This window comes from Equus przewalskii, chromosome 2 (assembly GCF_037783145.1).
Source record: "Equus przewalskii isolate Varuska chromosome 2, EquPr2, whole genome shotgun sequence".
Taxonomy (NCBI): Eukaryota; Metazoa; Chordata; class Mammalia; order Perissodactyla; family Equidae; genus Equus; species Equus przewalskii.
Window position 1 is genome coordinate 45,242,668 of NC_091832.1, and position 20,959 is coordinate 45,263,626.

The window sequence follows — 20,959 nt, forward strand, 5'->3', positions numbered from 1 at the left end:
CATTTATTCTCATTTTTTTCTGACATTTCTGTTTTTCTTCTTATCTTCTTTTTTTTTTTTTTTTTACCATGTTTTGAATTGATTTGTTTTCTCATTCTTTTTGCCCCCATGATATTTTGGAAGTTACATGCTTTATCTCTATTCCTTTAGTGATTATTGCATAAATTATAACATACATATTTAAATTTCCAAATTATAAAACTGATCGATGGCTTCCCTACCACCTCAGATAACATGATACCCTTGAACATTTGATTCTAATGATCTCTTATATGTTATATTTTTCATAAATTTTGACTCTCTATATTTTAATCCCACAAGATATATTTACTATTTTCTACAATCAATGTTTATTTAGATTTTCCACATTTTTTGCTATTCATTTTCTCTTGCTTTTAGATTGCCCATCTGGAGTTATCTATTCATTTATTTGTGTCACAAAACTATATCCTCTAAGATTCCTTTAGTAAGAGTTTGCTAGGTGTAAATTTTCTTTCTTTTTTTTCCTGAAATTGTCCTTCTTTTACCTTCGCTCTTGAAGCGTATTTACACTATGTGTAATATCTATATTTGTAGTTATCACCATTTGAAGATATTTCCCTGTGACCTTTGGACTTGGGTTGTTGCTGTTGAAAAGTCTGCTATCCAAAGAACCCCGCTTTGATGTCATCTGTCTTTTCTCTCCGGCTGGTTTGAGATTTTCCCTTTGCCTTCTGTTTTGCTTTCAATCTATCTTATCTGATATTAAAATAGCTACACCAGCTTTGATTTGTTAGTATTTTTCAGGTGTAGATTTTTTCCCGTCCAGGTGTGTTTCACCACGCACCTGTCTATTTTACATTGTATCAGTCAAGATCGACTAGGTTACTCCGTGGTGAAGTCAATCCCTGAGTCCTGGTGACTTGAAACAAGTTTATTTCTCTCACATTACACATCTGTTACTGATGCTCTGAGTCGCTGCTCACGTCATTCTCACTTTCAGAGCCCAGGCTGACAAGGCAGGCTCTCTCTGGAACACTGCTGCCATCGTGGTAGCTACAGTGATAGAGTGATAGAGAAGACGCAGTAGTCAGACATGCTAACTCCTAAGGCTTTCAACAGACAGTGATGCATATCTGCTGCTCACCTCCCATTGGCCAGTGCAGGTCACATGGCCATGCCTTAGTTCCACATGATGGGGAAGTATACTCCTATGTCAAGAGGCACAGATTATGTAAACTATAACAAAGATCTATTTTTCATATTTGTGTGCTAATTCCTGATTGAGGAGAATTTTCACTGGCCTGGTAGTTGCTTGCAAGCATGTCACGTTGCCTTTGATTCCATTTTCTCTCTACCTAAGCACAATTTGGAATTCATCCTATGAAGTACAGATGGAAGGTAGGAAAATAAGCATGGATTATAGTCAGATTCCCAGTGTCTTTCTTGTAAACCAGCTCTGCTAGACTGAGATAAAATTTTCTTTTGTGCCTGTCACCTGTGGTCAACACCTGCCAGGGTATATGTTACTGCCAGGGCCCCCGTGTTCCATCTTCCCTACTTTCTGTCCTATTGCTCTGGGGGGCTGCCGTCCCTGCTAGGGAAAGTGGGAAATACTCTGCCTGACTTAAGAAGCAGCCCCACAGTAAAGGAAAGGCTGTCCAATTTTCTAGTTAATAAAACCAGAAGGCATATAGGCAAGAGTTGCAGTCACTTTCAGCCAAGCATGCTTATTAATTGTTTTTAAAGATTGGCCCTGAGCTAACATCTGTTGCCAATCCTTTTTTTTCTTCTTCTCCTGAAAGCCCCCAGTACATAGTTGTATACTATAGTTGCAGGTCCTTCTAGTTCTGCCACGTGGGACGCTGCCTCTGCATGGCTTGATGAGTGGTTCTAGGTCCGCACCCAGGATGTGGACCCGCGAAACCCTGGGCCACCAAAGAGGAATGTGTGAACTTAACCACTTGACCACAGGGCCGGCCCCTCAAGCTTATTAATTTTTAGTGATCCTGCAAAGGTGGTCCACTGACCAGACTTTCCAATCCAGTATCCTTAGCTTTGAAAGTAGAGAACTTTTTCCCTGGATTCTAGAAAAATATTGATGATCAAATCCAGCTCTTGGTGTTGGCATGAATTTTCTTCCTTCTTAGCACCATCCAGTCTTTTAGTGAGAAACTCTTCCCAGATGTCATTTTACACCAGAAGCCCCTGCTGGCACACATGCCTGGAAAATTCAGCTTCCTCAGGGCATTTGAGATTCAATCTACAGAACAATTCCCAGGAGCTCTCCTATCGCATGAAATGGCATATGGTTGCTGCTTGCCGCCAGCCTGGATGGCGTCCACACCAGTGTGAACTCCACGCCCACAGTGGGGGCTGTTGTGCTCCCGGTGGGGGGGACTCCAATGCCAGTGTGTTGGGATAATTATGACGATGGTGGTGTGACGGTGCTGATGGTGATGATGCAATCAGCAGACCCCTTCCAGACTGACATTTCTCCGTGTCACTTCATCTAGGTTCGGTAATTACTTGCAAGAGACTCTCAGATGAGTCCTCTCAATGCAGTTACTTTAATTAAATGGAACTTCTGATATTTTGGTTTCCCTCCCTGTTTGATCTGCTGCTGGAACTAATGGCTACTAATTACATGTGGTGTTTACAAGAGATATCTAGAGGCCCTGACAGGTGTCCTTCACGAGATGGACAAGAGGAGTAGGCAGAGAGGTGCAATAAGGACACAGACACACTGGCTGCAACCCGAGCCCCCCTCTTGCAAATACGTATGTGGATGGCTGAGGGATTAGGGTGACGTAATTGTTGGCACATCCCTTCCCATTTCAGAGATGGCAAACAAATGGCCCTTCTGACAGCGGGAACTCGAGGAAATGCATGGAAAACAAACCATCGGGCTCTGGGAAGTGGAGAGCTGCTGCAGAGTCTCCAAGAGGATAACAGTGGGGCCCCGGAGGAGGAGGAGGAGAAGAGCAGGAAGAGCATCGCTGCCAGGGAGGTGAAGCTCTTTGGTCTTGGCGTATGGAAACACTGATGGATAATTATAATTAGCTTTCGGAATTTTTAATTACAGAAGTGGTATAAATAATCACCCGCCCCAGCCTCGCTAATGAGAGTCCTGTAGTCAGACACACACGGAGGCCTTTGTTAGGTGCCTTTCAAAGTGCGGCTGTTAATTAGGTGTCTTGCCGGCAGCAGGGTTTCAGGAGAAGCAGCAACATTTATAACTGAAATCAGACTCACGTTAAGAGGTAACCAGCACAGACAAAAGGACCCTAAAATGAAAGCACAGGCGCGTCAGTGGGGTCGGGTTTGGTTTTGGTTTTGGTTGGATCGTGGAACATCACGTATGTGGGAAGTGGCAAAGTCGACGTTCCCACCCGCTGTTTGCAACACGCGACACTATTTCACACAAACAGCTCAACAAGTGCTGCTCATCTGGTCAAAACATTCTTTGCAGCACTTTCCCAGTGAACCAGCAGCTTGGGTGTCCCGTCAAAGGTGGAGCGTGGTCCAGACTGCCTCTCTCTTTTAAAACAGAAATAAGCAAAGTCCTGCTGTTTGGACTGGAACGCAATGACACTGGAACTGGCAGTCACTGTTTCTTTCTGCTGGTCTCTTCACTCTCACCTTGGTTCTGATTTCCCTGTACTTTATCAGTGATATTGTTCACAAAATATACCAATAAAGGGCATATCTGTTTAAACTCCTTCCGGAGGTATTCAGTCAGCACCTTTCTTCCTTTAGCCAAAGAAACCTGTATGTGAATTCAGCAGTGGCACTGTTTCCAGCCTCCCTTGCAGCGAGGTGTGGGCATAAGACTAAATTCTGACCAACGTGAGTATGCAGAAATAACATACACTAATTCTAGGCTGTGTCCTAGAAATAAGAAGTATGCCTTCTTACCTTTTCCCCTTTCCCTAATCCCACTAGCTGGAATGTGGGTATGTGATGGCTAGAGCTCCAACAGCCATTTGGGCCATGAGAAGGAAGCCTCAGTAGCAAGAGAGGTAGAACAATACTGCAGAAAGAGCCTGGGTTCCAGGTGATGGTGGAAGCACCATACGAGACTTGGACTGCTGTTAGAACTTCCAAGAAGGGGAACTGTCTGGTTTCAGCACACCACTCTTACTTTGAGTCTTTTTGTCACAGCAGCCAAGGCTGCATCCTGACTATTGAATATTCTCTTATCAGTGAGGCTGCTATAGGTGTCACCCTTGGGAAAAACGTTCTAGCAAGGCTGCCATACTTTTACCAAATAAGGTTTGTTCTTGATTCTTAGGAATAACTGTAATAGTATAAATATTGCTATGGAGGATTATGAATGAAGAGGTAATTCAGAGACTCCCAAACTATTTATTGGAAACCGGAGATCCTTCAGTGGTGAAGAAAAAGGCTTCCGTGATCAAATAGGTTTGGGATACACTACATACTATATCCCCCACTTGAAGACTCATAAGGCACGTTAAAATCTCTCAGAAGTCCTGAAATAAGGGAACCATTTAACTGCCCTTTTTCCCCTTTTATAAAACTTACAAATAATTGAACTATTTCATATCGCATAGTACAGAAAACCTACATGACATCCCCATGAATTATCACAGTGAGTATCTAATTCTTCCTCATATAAGAAATCGAGCGTGGTAGACCATCGGATGCTTTCTCATGCTCCCTCCCGATCACCATCTCCTTTCCTTTTTCTCTTCCCCAAGGTGATCATTGCCCTCACTTCTAACAGGACAGCGCACTGTGTAAATGGAAGTGTAAAGTTCATATTCTTTTGTGTTTGGCTTCTTTCGTTCAGTATCTTGTTGTGAGATCCATTCATTTGCTGAATGGAGCTTGGTTTATTCATTTTCATCACTATATAGTATTCCATTGTCTAATTATAGCAAGTGTATTTGTCCATTCTAACATCAATAATTTTGGATTATTTCCGTTTAGGGACTACTGTAAATAATGCTGCTGTGAGCATTCCTGTAGCTGTCTCTTGCTAAGCATGTGGATGTATTTCTGTTGCACATGCACCGAGGAGAGGAATTGTTGGATGATCAGATATGTTTAATTTATTTATTTTTTTGAGGCAGATTAGCCCTGAGCTAACTACTGTCAGTCCTCCTCTTTTGTGCTGAGGAAGGCTGGCCCTGAGCTAACATCCGTGCCCATCTTCCTCTACTTTTTATATGTGGGATGCCTACCACAGCATGGCGTGCCAAGTGGTGCCATGTCCGCACCTGGGATCTGAACTGGTGAACCCCGGGCCGCCGAGAAGGGAAACGTGCCCACTTAACCACTGCACCACGAGGCCGGCCCCAGATATGTTTAATATAAATAGACGATGTCAAGCAGTTTTCCAAAGTGGACATATAAAGTTTACACTCTTGCCTGCAGTGTACGCGGGTTTGAGTTGATACTGTCAGATTCTTATTTTAGTTATTTGGTGGGTATGAGGTAGTATCACACTGTGGTTTTAATTTTCATTTCTCTAATGGCTTGTGAAGTTAAGCACCTTTTCTTAGGTTTCCAGACTTTGGAATTGTTTTTTTAAATATCTATTCAAGTCCCTTGTACCTTTTTTATTGGGTTGTTTGTCTTTATTTTTGTATTGATTTGTAAGGGTTCTTTACATATTTTGTGACTTTCACTCTTTTAACATTACTTTTGAAGAACAGAATTTCTTAATTTCAATATAGTCCATTTTTATCCATTCTCTTTATGTTTAATGAATTTGTGTCATCTTTAAGAAAAAGTTCTCTATCTTAAGTCCATGAACGCGTTCTAACTATTTTCTAAAGTTTTATTATTTTACCTTTTACAGTTAGATCTAGAATCCATCTGAAATGGATTTTTTTGTGTGGCGTGACATAGGGGTTCCATTTCATTATTTTCCATATGGAAATCCAATTGGCCCAACACCATTTACTGCAGAGAATCCCTTTCTCCTCCTGTCCGTCAGTGCTGCCCTTTCCTAGAGGTCAGCTGTCCCTTTGCATGTAATCTGTTTCTGGACTCCACTCCACTTCACCGGGCTATGTTTCTGTTCTTGAGCCAATTACCACAGTATCTGAATCACCGTAACTGCGAGGCCTGGAACATCGTGAAGCAATTTCTCCATCTCGTCTTCTTCAAGATCGTCTGGACTCTTCCTATTTTTCATTCTTGTTTATGAAGTGACTAAGCAAGTTGTTTTAAAATCTCTCAAGGTGATTATAAACGTTTGAACTTCTCCTTGTAATTCTGTTCATTTTTCTTTAAAATATTTGAATATATATTAGTAAGTGATAGAAATTTATAGGTTTATACTTTGATTATGAATTGATGCTTTTGCTTTTCTCGTCATTCTCTGGTAATGTGTTCTGCCTTTGATGTAAGTATAGTTACACAAGTTTTCTTTCGTTAATGTTGCACAGTATACCTTCTTTCATAGTTTTACTTTCAAACTTTTCGTATCCTCAGATTTTATGTACATCACTTTTGTAAGCAGCATATTGGTATTTTTCATGAGAGCATGTAGTCCATTTACATTCAATATAATTCAGACATATTGGGTTTTAAATTAACCATAGAAATAATATTTTCTATTTGTCTCAACTATGTTCCTCTGACCCCCCTTTCTTGTCCTCCTTTGGATTTATTGAATAGTTTTGTATCATTCCTTCCCACCTCTCCCTTTTTGTTTGGTTGTTACAAACTCTTCTATTCTTCTTTTGGTTGTTACCTTAGAGGTCGCGGTCTGCACCCTCGATTTATCAAAGTTTAATGTCACTTGGTAATTTGATCTCTTTTTGGGCGATGCGAGAACCTTAGAACACTTTCACTTCCTTTGCCCCTCTCCTACCTTACATACTATTGTTTCTATGCATTTTAATTCTGTGTATACACGTATCTCCATCTTAGTGTTGCTTTTAGTTAAAGTCTGCTAAATATGAATTGTCTGATATTTATTTGTTCGAAATTACTTTAGCTCACTTTCATTCTTGAAAATATTCTCGTTCACGGAATTCTAGATTGGCAGTTATTTTTTTTCAGCACTTTGAATGAATGTGTCATTATATTGTCTGCCCTCTGTGATTGTTTCTGTTGTGAAATGAGCTGTCAGTCTAATTTGACTCCTTTGAATGTCATGTGTCTCTTCTTTCCGACTGCTTTTAAGATTTTTTTCTCTGTCTTTGGATTCCAGCAGTCTTATCCTGATGCATCTATGTGTGGTTTCATTTTTGTTTATTCTCCTGGGGATTTATCGGGCTTCTTGAATATATGACTTGATATCTTTCATTAGTCCTGGAAAATCCTAAGACTGTTTTTTCTACTCCGTACCGTCTGTCTTCTTGCTCTGGGACTCCAATTTTGCTGACTTCTCAGCGCTTTCCCTATGTCTCTTAGCCTCTTTTGTATTTTCACTCCTATTGGCACTCTTTATATTTCATTCTGGGTGCTTCCTTCTGATGAAAAGAGCAGCTCAGCTTCTCTTCTCAGGTGTGTTTAATCTGCTGTTAAACCTGTCCCTTGAACTTTTAATATTAATCATTGTATTTTTCCGTTTCTATTTGATTTTCTTAATATCTGCATTTCTTAGCCAAAATTTCAATCTTGTTGTTGTATCTTTTTGAACATAATGATTACAGTTATTGTAAGGTCAGTGTATGATATTTCCATTTTCCGGTTCCCTGTAGTTCTGTTTCATAGCTGCTCTTCTCCTGTTTTTCATTAATGTCCAGACTTCTTCTCCACCTGGTCGCTTTTTATTAGGAGTTGGAAATTGTATCCAAAAACATTGTAGACATAAGTTGCAGCCTCAGATGATGTGAACTTCCTCCACAAAGATGCATCCTACTCTGGCAAGCAGTTCAGGGCACTGGCAACTAGGATTTATCGCAATCAGAGACGTAAGATAATGTAAAGCAAGACTCAGCCCCTGAGAGACACGACTATCCTACAGCTCCTCCTTGCTGCTGGCAGGTGCCTCCACGGAGCCTCAGGCCAAGTAGCTGGGTTCACCCAGGCTCCCCACATTGGGCCTTCCACTGTGATTTTCGTCCCTCTATCCTCTGTGACTCCTACTAAGGTTGTTCAGCTTGTCAGCTTCTCAGCTATCTCTCCACACTTTAGACTCTCTCTGGGGAAAATAAATTCGAAATGCCCAGCTTACCTCTGTGGGTTTCCTTCCCCTCCCAGATTTGAGATACTTAATTCCTTACCGCATGGTTAGCTCAAAATTTTCGGTTAATATTTTCCCAGATCTTCTATTGTTTTCAGCAAGAAAAACTGGTTCCAGTTTCTAAATGCACTGCACAAAGAGGAAATCCCTGTCTAACTTTCTTTAAATCAACATTGACCAAACACACTTTAACACCAACACACCTTTTCCAAGGAAATTTTGTTAAAACCCTAAAGAATACAGTTTTAGGAAATGATAGTGTAGCTTATCTAGCATTTAGAATACATTTTCTGTATGGTATTTTTGGATAAAAATGATACCAAAATATCATATTTACCATTTTACTTTCTGAGAAAATGCTGAACGTTATGAACACTGTTTATCTTTTTCTTGATGAACCAAGGTCATGATTATTTTTATACTGCTCTTCACATTTTAATAATGATATATATTTGTACTTATATTTTTATCTATTATTATTGAGTTGTATTTTATTCACCATCTATTTGCTGAGAAAACATTGACTATTATTTCTTTAATTCAGTGAACCAAGGTCATGATCATTAGCATCAATTATTGCAGGTTTAAAACTGTAGTTCCTTCAGGGGCCTCTGTGGCTTCCTCATCCTCAACATTGAGCGCTTTATGTGCTGGGCGCTGCCCCAGGTTTTGCTTTTTCTCACTCAACTCAACAAGGCCAGTGCAACAGGTGCTGTTATAATCCCCCATTTTCAGATAAAGGGTGTAGAAAACGGAGAGGACCAGGGACACGCCAGGTCACTCACTCGGTGAGGGAGAAGAGCAGATGCCCCCTCCCATCTCAGGTCCATCCTGGGGTCATCAAACACTTCTTATTTGGAGTGACTGGCCCAAAAGAATCCATCCACTGTGTTTTTTAAATGGTTGGTTTTCATTTTCTCCCCCGACGTTTTTGCTGAACGTACATTGTTGATCTCTGAAAGTTAAGCGTTGGGCCACAGAGAGTGAGAGTCGGTGAATTTTGACAAGGACGGAAGGTGTGCCCTGTGATGAAAATGCAGACTTTTAGTGCCTAAACGTCTGCCGCAGCTGCTCGCAGTGCTGTGCTTTGTTATTGTTTTCGTTTACTTCCTCATTTTTCTTAGTATAACAATTGTTACGTTGATTACACTGAAAAACAGAAGATCGGAAGCTTGGTCATTTTTTCTTCGTTTCCCACATCGGCACGCATATTACACCGCGTCTCTCCATTCTGTAGGAAGAATCCCCACAGAAGGAACTTTCAATCCAAGAAGGCGGGTTTACAAACACAGTCCAGGTAGACAGAAACACTGGCTTCGGCACTGCTCAAGGCAGCAATCCACCTGCTGTGTGATGTCCAGGTCCTGATTCCCAGGGACTGGGAGTTTGAGTCTGGGGGGAAAGGAGCTAGAAGGCGTCATTCCGGGAATGACAGGTTTGAGTTTTATACTTGAGCGGTAATCGTATGTGGGTGCCGCACTAGGTTTGGGGGGCCGCGGAAATACCAGGGGGGCGGTTTCGCCTGGTGCCCAGAGAAACCTGCAGACCAGGGCCCAGGGGGGCAAGCGTTCACCGCAGCTTTGCTTGTAAGAGTAAAACTAGAAAAGGCTCACAAATCCATCAGGGGGATAAGAAGGAAATAAATCACAGCACAGAAACACGGTGGGTTTTTCACGTCATTGAAAATGAATTAGGTTGGCAATGATCAACACATGTAAGCCTTTTAAACAGAATGTTGAATTAAAAATGTAGTTGCAGAGTAAAGTATATATAAATATGAATGTACAGTATACAAATATAGCATATATGTATGTGTATAGTGTTTATCTAACAATAGCTTTTTGTATGGCTAAACACACTAAACGGAACTGAGCGGTTTGTCTGGGTATAATAAGTTATAGCATAAAGACATCGAGAGGAAGCACTCGAAACTGCTTCAGTACAGTGGTCATATTTAGATGCAGGAATGGGATCAGAGCTTCACCTTGTGTAGATGTGGACGCGCCGAGCCCGGGTCCGCCTCGGGGAGGGCCTTCTGTCCAGCAGCGGGAGCCCCCCTGCAGCTCCTTCAGGGCTGGCCTCCGCTGCAGAGCCGCCTTGCTGGAGGTCCTGTGGTTGGGGGCGGCCCACACCTAGTGACGGAGGGGGGAGGGTATGACGTCCTGGTGTGAGGTGGGGCCGCTCACGCCTGGGGCCCCTCCTGTGGCCTGGGGTTCGTGGGGCCTGCAGTCGTGGAGCGGGTTAACTTCTTCCTCTGCCTGGGGCCGCTTCCCCATCCCTTCCACAGCTGTCTCTCTGCCACGCATCCCCTCTCCCAAACTCGGCCTCTGTGTCTCCTCTCAGAAAACTCAACCCGTAGCAAACCATATCAGTAATATTTTATTTCTTAAAAATCATTGTTGTAAATGTAAGTAAGCAAAGCTGTGGAGGTCTGTGGTGTCCTGAAGGCGCTGACCCACGCACGCCGGCTCTATTTTATCACACCCTGTGGCCACTGGGGGAAGGTCACCATAGGTTTGTAGATTTTGAGCTTTATTTTCCTATTATTAACTTGCAGGTGAGTTTTGCTCACTGAAGTTCATGTTTCAGAACCTGACTTTCTCATCTAAACCAGGACCGCGTGGATGCAGGCTCTTCAAATGAGAGAATGAGGCGTAACTGTGTGGGGGGAAACATGAGCACCTGCCCTGAGTGCATCTTCTCCTTTTCCATTGTCACTATCATCACCATCGTCCTCATCAAATAGTTCCCAAAAACACAGTGGCAGGGCGGCGACGTAAAAATGACAAAGGGGGGTGGTCTGTGCTTGCACATACGTGTGCATGTGCATGTGTGTTCACGTGTGTTTGTGTGCCTATGCATGCATGTACATGTGTGTGTATGTGTGTGTATTATAATTTCCAGACATATAGAGTGTATTCAACTGCTCATGCTGCCTTAACAAAACTCCACAGACCGGGGAGATTAAACAACAGAGATTTCTTTCTCACAGTTCTGGAGGCTGAAAGTTCCAGATCAAAGTGCCAGCAGATTTGGTTTCCAGTGAGGGCTCCTCCTGGCTGTGCGTGGCTGCTTCCTCCCTGTGTCCTCACACGGCCTTTCCTCGGTGCCTGCACACGGGGAGACAGCTCTGCTGTCACTTCTTATAAGGACGCCAATCCTAATAGATCAGGGCCCCATACGTATGACCTCAATTAACCTTAATTACTCCTTCAGAGGCCCCATTTCCAAATACTGTCACAGCGGGGGTTAGGACTTCAAAGATGAATTTTGGGCGGAAGCAAACATTCAGTCTATCACACAGAAGATTAAGCTAGAGTCATTCACAGGCAGACTCTCAAGTCTTGAGCTATTGAAACCAAAGGTGTTAAGGGGAGGATGGGACGGCAGAGAGACAGTCGGAGGAGATGTCCAGGAAAGCTTTACCAGAAACAGGGCAGCAGGAATCTAGACGTCAGAGGCAGATTCTGTTGGGTCATACAGAGGACTTGCTCGCACAGGAGTCTTACCGCCCACGCACACGCAGCTCACAGCAGCAATACGCAGTGAAGCCTCCGATAGCTCGTTGCTGAAGACAAAGGTGATGCAAAATGCAAGAGCAGAGGAGAGTTTTCTCGGCAAACTCTTGTCCGGGTCCAAAGCAAGATGCAGTTGGCAGGTGCCAGTAGAGACGAGAACCATTATTCTCACTCACCTGCTAAGACCCAGGGGTCTCATTTCTCTTAGGGTTTTCCTGAAGGTATCCATTTTCACTCCCATAATTTTTAGGCTCTGTCACAGTAGTTTATGAGAGTAATTATGTTTATCCTTTATTTGGCTAAAACTAATGAACCAATGATAAACAACTCAGCATTTTCTCCCCTGTTGAATTATGAATATTAATTAACCTGTCGAAAAAGGGTTGGCATTCATTACCAACTATGGCATTGACTTATTTGCATGCCAAGGCATGGAAAGGCTGCCACAGGTTTTGAAAGGAAAGTATGTTCAGATGTTCTCAGAGAGCTTAAATTGCTGATGGAACCAGTTTGTGGGCTCAGCCACATAAGCTGCTAGGGACTGAGTTTTGGCTCCAAAGACCTGATTGGAACTTGAATCTTTTGATGGCCTCAGAGCCTGTCATCCAGCTTCTCAGCAGTTGATTTGAAAATGCCTGTGCTTGGGAAATGCATCACCAGCAAACATCAAGAACTTGGCCAAGGGCAGCCGCAGTGCCATCTTTGGTGACATATGGTGGGTTCTGCATTTCTGATGGTGCCAACATATGGACGTCCGCCTTCTCCTCTGGGGAGGAGGGGCTGGTGTGTTTAAACCCGTGGATCGGGTTTCTGCACAAACACAGCAGTGCTCTGCCTGGGCATTCAGAGCTGGCTGTGTTCTGAGCACTCTTGGAGTAGCATTTCTTAGAGCTGTATCTCCTTATATAAGCACTGGATGGTCTGGTCTGGCCAAAACAAGGCAGTAAAACAGAAAAGTTTCATTGCATTTCTGCATTTTTGTAGGACTTTAGAAAAAAACTATCTTAAATACAAAAGAGACTTGACTTGCAGGAAATAGTAGGAAGTTAAATTATCTCACATTATGAGGCTGATATTTTTCATCTAAATTAATCTAAAGTTAATGAGAATGTGCATGGAAGTTGATAAAATATTAACTTTTCTGCTCTCCTGAGGGAGGGCTCCCCCTCCCCCAGTTCAGCCACTGCTTCAAAGGACCAAGTGAAGTCAAACAGGGTCCACCGGACCCCCTTTCTTGTGTCCTTCCCCTCAAGCAGAGTCCTGACACAGGGTCCTCAGCTGGGAATCACTGCCGAAAACTAATTTTTGTTTTTATTTAACAAAAGGGAAAACCACGGCCATAAAGCATTTATGAATTACGCTTGACACTGTCCGTCAGTTGCTTACTTCCAGGCGAGACCAGTTCTTACTACACTAGTGTGGTGATGTCTTAAATTTGAAAAGGATTATACCAGTGGGTAAAGAGAAGAGAGAGGCTGAGCAAGCAGAAGCAGAAATGGAGCAGCCTTTGTATAGATCAAGGTGGTGTGGAGTTTGGCATCCACAGTCCATCCTTACGTCTGACATTAATTCTAAGTTCAGGGGCCCTCAAAACCTCCTTCAGGGGTAGGCTGGTGGCGCAGTGGTTAGGTTCACACGTTCCACTTTGGTGGCCCGGGGTTCGCCGGTTTGGATCCCAGGTGTGGATATGGCACTGCTTGTCAAGCCATGCTGTGGCAGGCATCCCACATATAAAGTAGAGGAAGATGGATACGGATGTTAGCTCAGGGCCAGTCTTCCTCAGCAAAACGAGGAGGATAGGTGGGAAATGTTAGCTCAGGGCTAATCTTCCTCCAAAAAAAAGAAAAAAGAAAAAAAAAAACTGTCCTTCAGTGTTGATGTGGCTCTATAAGGACTCCGATAACTCACAGAAAGCTGACGTACTCACAGTTACAGTGCTTTACAGGGAAATGGCACAGATTAAAATTGTCAACGGCAAAAGACCCACGGCGCAGAGCCCGGCAGAGTTCCAAATGTGAGTTTCCAGGCGTCCTTTCCCTGTGGAGCCACGGACAGCGCTAACTCCTCCAGGCAACGACACACGACAACACACATGTTGTATCCCCAACCAGGGAAGCTCACCTGAGCCTCCGTGTCCAGAGCCTTACTGTGGCTCCACGGGCAACTGCCCACGTGGTGCACCCTCGGTCTCCAGGCCCTCTGGATGTAGAGTGGCTACTGAATGACCCAAACCCCCATCATAAGTGACGTTGTTAGACAGTCCTGTGGCCAAGATCCCCAGGTGAACAAAGATGCTCTTATCAGCAGCACATTCCAAGGGCCTGGAGATACCTCTCAGCAGCTGAGGGCACAGGCCAGACCTCTCTTTGGACAAGGCGAAATCCCTTACTACTCAGGAAGCGAGTAATAATTCCAGACAGAATTTAGTGAGGAATTAAGCAAACTGAGGTTTACTAGCTGGACAGGTACCACAACGTGAAGGGCTTTGAGTCCCATGCTGGGAAGCTAAGACTTTCTCCTGAGGACAGCAGGAAGCCGCCCCCCAGGTGTTGAAGCCGGATGTAGGCGTTGGGAAGTTGGCATAGAGGTGGACGGATGGATGAAGGGAGAGAAAGGGCAGGCAAGGAGAGAGGAACTGAGGGCAAAAAGACCAGGTAACACGTCTCTCAATCTCTGAAACAGCCAAACTCATCCTCCAGGGGATGAGAACTTTGTCTTAAAATGTACCCCCAGCCTCAGAGTTGATCAAAAAAAAGCTACCTTACTTATTGAAAACAGAATCTAAAATTGAAGAAAAAGCAAAATATAGAGATATTAACAAGGCTCTGCCATTTAAGCAGGGTGGGCATTCAGTGGGAGTATGTGTGTTATACAGAGGGATGAGAGCCATGTGAGTTCTGAGAGCTTGAGGACAGAGGAATCATGCATCAGAAAGAGAGTGCGTGCTAGGAGCTGTCATCGGATGAGTGCAATGCTCCTCAGCTAAAAGAGGAGGCGAAAAGCAGAAGAGATGGACACAGTGCCGAGTCCCTTCTCTGTCCCATGGGTACTTCTCATGGGGGAAGCTCTATGTCATCTGGGCCCTCATAGAGAATAATACCCTCATTTTCCTTGCATTAAGACTAATTTTGAAGACCTCTGTGTCTTTCCGAATTTCCATAAAGGAATCCATTTATTTTAGCAATAATCTTTTAACAGCATTTCTTGTTAATCATAAGAATGATGTTTCATTGCTATAAGTTTGCACACAGTCCTTGGATTAAACAGTGTGGTTGCTGGTCTGTATTTCCCCATCCTTGGAGAGCCACAGAATGCTTTGACTGGTGATGGGAAGAAGTGAATAGGAACCTGTAAAACACAGACTGCACTTGAAATGTGGAATGTTTGAGCAGAGCACACTGGTCTGCCCCAGGACTGAATCCCTTGCATGAGCGGAGTCCACTTGTGGCTTTTGGATGCAGGATGAGACATTGAGGAGCTCCAAAAACATCTGGGGAGACTCCACTGTATGCACGCTCTAATCCAAAAACAGCCACAAAAGCCCCCTCGTTGGCAAGGCGTGTTGCAAATATCTAGGAGACAGGAGGGAAAGAGCTAAGAAGTCGGAGGGCGCCAGCAATCTGAACAAACAAAGCCATCGTCAAATGGCTGAGCTGGAACCTGTTTTTACAACAACGTAGTGTTACAACCCAATGAAGCTGCGAGGAGCGACAGGAAATTACAGATTGAATCTCAGTGGGCAAGGTTCTAGTGCAACTTTCCAGGGGACGAATAAAGCTGGGGGATCCGCAAGACACCCCCGTCCCCCAAAGATAGAAGGTCAAAGCCAAGGGAGAGGTGTCTCCAGGGTCCTTGCCCCCGGGGAGGCAGAGAGAGATAAGGGATCCTAACTTGGAAAAGCAGCAGAGGCAGCCACTAGAGTAATTGTCATTTCTGTGCCACATGTCATCATTATCGGTGTAATTAAGGAACGGAAGATGCTCTGTTGGGGGAAGCTTGGAGTCATTATTTAAATGAAGGCTCATAAGATAGGTTAAAAAGAGGCTATTCTAAAAATAAGTAAGCCAAATTATCCTTCATGTTCAATTTATTTAGCCACTGATGGAAAGGAAAAAATCCCACATGAAGAAGGCTAATTAGGGTTTCAGGAGACTGTTTTGGTTGCTGTGATTATGGACATCAGAGAGCAGGTTTGCCCACCCCATCCACGTTCTGCTCAGACCTGAGTTGGCCTATGTGGGTTGGTCTGTGGGACCAGAGCTCCAGACACCTCAGGACATACCATCACCCAGGATTTGAACACATTTTTTCCCACCAGTGATGACGTCCATTGCAAAGGGAAAAGTTTTCCTAGACAAATATGGCCGCTTGCTCAAATAACCAAAATAGGCTGTACATGTTTATCAACGTTCTTTCTTTATACTCTCTTTTTTGGTGGGGTTTTCAAGAATTTCCTAGGCTGCTGTAACAAAAGACCACAGAGTGGGGGGCTCAAACAACAGAAATCTATTCTCTCGCAGTCGTGGAGGCTGGAAGTCCGAGATCCAGGAGGCAGCAGGGCTGGTTCCTTCTGAGAATGTGAGGGAGCTCTCTCCCGGCTCCCGGTGGTTTGCTGACCATCCTTGACGTTCCTTGGCTAGTGGCAGCGTAATTCCAGTCTCTGCCTTCATCTACACATGGTCGTCTTCTCCGTCTCCTCTGGACGCAAAATAACCAGGAACTGTTCTATAGATGAGAGAAATAAGGTGAATTTTACTTGAGCCACAGCAAGGATTATAACCCAGGAAGACCTTAGAAGGTGTTCCAGAGAAGCACGGTTTTCAGTGCAGTCTCTTGTCTTTTTAGAACAAAGAATATGCATTAAACACACCCAGGGTACACATCTATCAAAGTTTCAATGAGGTATTTAGCTGCATATTAGCAGGTCAACATGACCATGGTGGGAAAGGGACTAATCTGGAGTTACCAATAGGATGTGACCAATAGGGTGTTACCAATAGGATGTTACTAACACAGCGTAGGAGGGGAAGTTCGCATTCTTATCTTAAGAGAGTGGTTCTCTACTCTAATGGTTAAAGCAGATGTGCAGTATATGGTTGATAGGCCATAGTCAGGCTTTTTAGTTCAAGCTGAATCAGTCACGAACCGGAATAGTTATACCCCACACACCTCAATATGAGAAAATCTCTCGTCACTCTTCCCACCATCTTCCCCTCTGCGTGTGTCTGTGTCTGTGTCCAGATTTCCCCTTTGTATAAGCACACCCGTTGTCATGTTGGATTGGGGCCCACACTGACGCCCTCATTTTAACTTGATTACCTCTGTAAAGACTCTATTCCCAATAAAGTCACCTTCAGAGGTTCTGGGATTTTTCTTTTCTTGGAGGAGACAATTCAATCCATAATGGGGTTGTATTAATTTCCTGCAATGTTTGACTTTGAGAGGTACCAGAATATGTCAACCCAAAATATACCCCATTGACATATGGATTATTTTGAGTTAAAAGCCATTAAGAACCAATAGACACAGAAAAATCTCTAAAAACAGGCCAGGATTTTCCTATTTTAAAGGGAATTTGCATTTGTAGAGATGTGTTGCTCTCTTTTCCCAGGAAGAGGAGGACTCCTAACAACCTTTATCGAGGGAGGAGGCACCAGCCTTAACCCACATGATAAACCTTACGGAACCACCCTCATTTACCATGCTTTTCCTGGTCACCTTCCCACACTCGCTTCTCCTGCCCAGAAGCCTAAACCCTTTTTTCTTTTGTTGGTATTTAAGCCCAAGTTCTAACCACCATTTTGGGTTAGTCCTGGCCAGGTGCTTCCCAGTGTAAGTGCAATGCACATCTTAATACACTTCTGTTCTCTCTTGTTAATCTATATTTGGCCAGTCTCATTTACAGAGCCCCAGTTGAAAACCTAAGGGGGTAGAAGGAGAAAACATTTTCCTTCCCAACAACTTCTTCCACATTATAGGAGAAAAGACTTCAGCCTGGATGACCACATTTCCCGTGAAGCAGTGAAAAGTCCAAATGGAAACAGGATCCATCATGAACGATCCTGGGAGGACAGCCATTGGGATTGATTTATCTATTTCCTGTCAGCCATTCATAGCATCTTCCCATCCATCCACATAGACTTGCTCTGGAGGGTGAGCGTTAGCTAGGAAGAGAAGAGTAAAGTCTTCCCCATGAGGCTTTGCCAGCGTGGTATCTTCTCTTCTCCTGTTGTAGGTTCAGGGGAATTAGGGTTCTATACCATGCTCTGCCATATTGCCAAGGAAGCCCGCAGCCCCTCCTGAAAACAGCCTGGCCTCAGGGGAAAAACAGTCTGATCTACTGTCCCATCCCACTCACCCACACCCACTTCTTTCTAGTCTTCTCCACACCTCTTTACAAACGGAAAACCTTTTCCTGCCAGCCCTTTGGGATACTTGCAGATCTCACGGGTAGAGTGTTCCCCACATCACAATACTCCTTGCAGAATAAAGTCTCTCCTAACCTAAGTCTGGATTTGCTTTTTTATTGACAGGTTCTGGTGACCAGCATCTGAATCCCAGATCAGACACTTCCTAGCTGCATGACTTGCACAAATATCTCGTTTCCCTTCTCTGTTAAATGGAGATATTAAGACCTGTTTCAGAGAATCAGTATTAAAGATTAAAAAAAAAAAGACCCGGGAGATATGAAAAATGCACGGCTCTGAGTGAATGAAATGTTTCTGCTGTAAACTGTTGCTTATACGGCAGGGCGGTCTGTGCTGGTGAATAAGCCAAAGCTTGAAAAGTACAAGTTGGACACAACGATTTTGGGGCCAAAGTCCACAGGAACCTAGAAGATCTTTACCATGCTATGGTGACCTGGAGGAAAAGCTCTAATTTGATTTTCTAGAGATAATAACAGTAATAACGAAACAACAACAACACAAGCACAACGCGAAGGAACGTGTCTGGCGTATTCCCACAAGGGTTGCAAATAAGCCGGTTGCATTCTTAGAACAAGATGGCGTCTTCTAGCCTCAGATCAACCTCCCCCGTAAGCCCATTACTCTTCTGTAATACCGAGTTTCAGTGTAAATCGAGGTACCTTGGACTGAAGGTTCAAAATTAATTGGTGTCTTGGTATGTAAAGAGACATGGCCGTATGCTTTGAATGTGCATAGCTAATGTCCTGTCATTGTAAATTAGGGCACAAATTGCTTCAGGAATATTGATGTGCCGTGAATTCTGGAATTGCCAGAGAGGACTGCAGTTGCTTTATGAATGGGACCCTGACGGGAAAGGCGCAGGCTTGCATTTCTATTCTCCTCACATCACTGGGCAAGCGTGAGTGAAAAATCTTCACGGCATTTAGGTTTAATACATGCACCCTGACCTCCAGGGTTTGACTCAGAAAATTCGGGAGCCCCCTCTCTTAAAATTAATTTATGCTCCCCCAATCTATGAAGCTGTTGCTCTCTAAATTTTCACTGTTGACGGATAATTTTCAAAAAATTAAAAACATGAGCCTTATAGCAACATAAAATAAACACATGCTGAAGACCATGGTCAACACTAATTGTTGATGAAATCAAGACGGTGGTAAAGCTGATTCAAACAGCATTTAACAAACAGAAATTTCACAGGCCAATGGGAAACAAACCAGTTAATAGAAAGAAAACCAGTTAATGTCCTATGGGACAATAAAACCGATACTTTGAGCTTAGAAATATACAATAGAAATCTACAAGTTAACATGTAGCTTCATGGAGGCTGAGCAAAGTCAAACACAAGTATTTCTCTGGAACCAGCCCTGTCCAATAGAATTTCCTAGTATAGATTTTCTATTATAATTTTCTATGATAGAATCATAGAAGCTGCTGGAAATGTTCTGTAGCTATGTTGTATAATATGGCAGCCCCTAGTCACATGAGTCTATGGGACACTTGCAATGTGGCTAGCGTGACTTGGAAATTAAATTTTAATTATCAGGATTTGATTAATTATTAAACTAATTAGTGAATTTAATCAATTAAAATGTAATTTTAAATAGCCACATGCGTCTGGTGGCTACATGATTGGACCGTAAAGCATAATTCAATACCTTTGGGTGAGCGTACTGAGCAATACCCCGAAACGACATTGGAGGGCCTGCTGACCCCCTTAGAGTCTTATTTCCAAGTTTCGCATCTTCTTGGTATCACCTTTATAGATATAATTATTTTCGTTTGCCTTTGGCTTAGGGAGATGATCTTTTCTCCTCTGACCAACTTTATAGAACCATTTACCCTTTTACAACTAGACAACTGGATGAAAGTGGTTTCTCAGGGAGAAATCAAACAGAGAAAGGGTAAGATGTAGGACAGGTCTCTGAATCAGCTCAGTGTCTGTTTTCTACTGTTTCAAAGTTCCTCCGGGCATTTCTATTTCTCTCCCCCTCCCCCACTCCAGGTGATGGGTGATTCCCCTGCCAGGGCTTGTTAGCACCTCAAAGTGCCAATTGACAGCCTGGCCAGCAGGATATTGTATTTATATAACATTAACTTAACAGTCCTTGATGGTGAAGAGCTCTCAGTAAGGGCAGCTGAATAAACAAGACAATTGACGAAGGCTATTGATCCGCATTAGCAACTCTGTTCCAAATTGCTGGATTTTGACGGACATCTTCAACATATCTGTTTTGAATAGTGCATGAAACTTTCTCAATTATAGGTAGACTTACAGGGACTGTGGGCCCTGCCTAAACAGAGAAACATTAGGTTCCACGGAATATTGAGACACTTGAGTCTGACTTTGAAGGAGGAGGGTAACTCTTTTCCAAGAACTAAAGGATTCTGCTTTTTTGACTCATCAGATCCAAGTTCCTAAGCTGGAGTCAGTCACAGGAATGGATTGGATAACTGGGCATGCTTCCCATTCTCGATTCTGCATATCTGCCTTCCTGGCAGTATGTTGGTATTCCTCTTGGGTTAAAGTGGTTATTTTATTGTTTCCTTTCTTTGGGTAGAGTTAGTAAGCAATTGATGGAGCACTTACCATGTGTCAGGTTCTGTTCAAGGCTCTGGGGGTACACTGTTGAGCTAACAAGAGAAGTTCCTGCCCTAAGAGAACCTAAACTCATAAATAGGTCTGAGAGTGACTATGGAATGCGAAACTGAGGTCAACATGCCAAAAGCATCTGTCTTCATGCATTTGAACACTGCATGATGTTTCTGGAGTTGTCTGGGAGGACTAAAGACCATCTTATGACTTTTTATTCTCTGATCCGTGGGTGGACCTAATTCTTTCCACCTCCCAGCCCCCCACCCATATT